We start from the raw sequence: 2680 nt of genomic DNA, 5'->3' as shown, positions 1-2680 counted from the left end.
ATTGCTACCCTATGCGCGGACTAGATCACTGCATGTAACTCCAACCAGTCCCACTTTAGCTTTTGCTAAGCCTGTACGCGATATTGCCCATGTTAGTGTGCGGCAATGCAGTTTTTGCGCCCATCGGAAGGACGGCTGCCTGAGTTTACCTCCTTGCAGGCACGCCTGCCTCATCCCTTGTCCCCCTCTCTTACCTTTCCAAAACTAGCTGGCGTTAGACGCTTCTGTGCTGAGCTTCTTGTGTTTGTGAAGAGCCGCATGGTCAATAAGTAGAGGCGGCCCGGAAGGCTTCAGGTACTCGCGAAACAAAAGTGAAGAGCGGAAACGGCAAATTGCTTGGCGACATGCATGATGCAAGCAGGGCGGTCCCAAAAACGTTCACGTATTAATTCATGCTTCACGAAAAACGGTGAACGAAGAACACGCGGAATTGTTCATTCATTTGAATTATCATCACACAGAAGAGACTCAGGTCTTCTAGAATTCTTTACCAAGACGTGAGCTACACCTGCGCCTCAGCATAAAGCAAGTTCATTCTCCGGGTAACCTTTTGAGGGCTCGAGGATAACGAAAGCTCTATTTGCTTGAAAAAGCGACGTGAGATATTAATTTTTTTACTCCTTTACTCACTTCTGATTGATTTTTCACTAACAGGCAGCAGATAGATGACCTCAATCAAAGATCGTAATCCTGTTCATCTATCCTCGTCGATGCTGCCCTACCTACCGGCATACAGACAGCACCCATGAAGAAGGACACATCTTCCGACAATCCTTCCCTTGCTCACTTCCTTGCCCCTCTAGGTTTATTCCATCTTCAGCCATCGAAGACTGCCCCTAAGATGCATTCTTGTCCTCACACACATGCTTCCTACCCCCTCAGTGTCATTCTTCTCAACCTCGAAACTTTATTTGTGATGACTTTCCTATCCTCTTGTGTTACATTTATCAACAGTTTTCCTTTATTCTGCTGTTTCTGCTTTTAGAGGTAGAAAATGGGTTTTAATTCCATGCCTCCCGATCCTCTCTGTGGCCCATCTTGGGTCCAAGAGACAAAAAAGTGCCACAAAATTAAGTAAATATTAAAAAAGATACCATACCCTCAATCTTCGAACCAGTCCAGGCACTAGATAGTCGGCTGTCAACTCAATGCTGACTCCAATTTAAATGTTCACAAAGTGGGTGGAGTCGCCTCAACGCAAGGACTGTAACGAGGGAGAGAGGTCGTTCCACTGTTTGACCAGAGCGATGGACTGGAGTGATGGGCCGATGCTGGGCGCGACGCATCATGCCCATGCTCAGGAACACACGCTGCTATGCGATTTAAAAGCTTCGATATTGTATGTCAATAAATACCAGTAAAAACGAGTCAGCGGTAGGATGAAAAATAATCATGTGTTCGTTCCTTGATTAATACGAATAAAGCCCATGCCGTCTGGAATTGAAAACCTGTGATTTTTCTATCTCTGAAACGGCAAGTAAACGTAGCTGTTCACGGCGAAAGCCTTCTGGTGCGATGTTTATTTGCTTAAGTAGAGCGCTTACGGTCTCATGCCCCTTCGCAGTCTGCATCCCAACGTCGGCAACCTCCCCTAGTATGGAGACGCAGTACGATCGAGTACCCCTAGCCTTTCTCGACGAAGATTCATGCCCTCTCTGCAAAATGATGAAGACATCGCCATGCAATGACATATTTCGTCGCTTTCATCAGGTGGGGAAGAAGGGCAATTCCAGGAGATGGAGAGAGGGGCTCTGGAACCACTTAACATATGCATTCAAGCATACTGAATGGTGATATCCCTGTGACTCGATGGCGTACGAGGGGTGCCCATCACCCTTCTCAATGATGAACTATTCGCTCCCATCTAAAAACCTTGTAGTGCGTGGAGTGGCACACGCAGAGGGGATACAAGGACCTTGCGACGCCTTGCGGGCCATACGCCCTCGCCTTGAACAAGTGCATTCGGGCAAATGCACTCGTCTTCCCAGCCGAGATCCTACAACAAACGTGGGACCAGCAAGGCTTCAGCACATAAAAAGAAAGACCGCCCGCGGTGTAAAATACGGCAAGAGGTGACAATGTAAAGTCTTACATTTATAGAAGCATATTCCGGGCGCTTTTTGGTTTCTTTTCTGACATCACACTTTATTTCCCTTCTTGTTGCTAGCTTCAAAAACGCGTTCTTGTTTTAATGTGAATTGACTGTAGCAGTGCGAGAGTCTCGCAATGCAGCCAGGGCAGCTTACGAGTTGCTTCCTTATCGCCGGGGACCTCCCTGCCCCTTGCCCTATGCACACAGCCCCCCACTCCCCCTCGCTCCGATCACTCTCACTTTAAGAAGTAAAGAACACTACAGTATGCTTTGCTTAAGAGTGATCTTCTCAATCCACCCTCCCGAGCATTTAAGAGCGTTGCACGCCCCTGAAAGGTCTATCCCCTCAACAGCCTGGGGGCTACCCCCTCTTGCCCCCCACACGCTCTCGGCTCCTTTTCCTCTCTCAACGCGAGAGAACGGGCTCAATGCAAAGCCCAGCTCCTAAACCATACACAGACGCATGGTCGAGAACACGTGGTGCCTGTCCTCTATGTCCTTCTCCCACACCATCGCCTTCAGCTCCCCCTGGATCCGCCTCAACCTCCTTCCCGACACCGCCGGCTGTCCCTCCCGGCCCTTCCCCTC

This window comes from Nannochloropsis gaditana (genome assembly GCF_000240725.1).
Source record: "Nannochloropsis gaditana CCMP526 unplaced genomic scaffold scaffold366, whole genome shotgun sequence".
NCBI classification, from domain to species: Eukaryota; class Eustigmatophyceae; order Eustigmatales; family Monodopsidaceae; genus Microchloropsis; species Microchloropsis gaditana.
The sequence above is the reverse complement of the archived record's forward strand: the minus strand, read 5'-3'. Positions refer to the sequence as shown.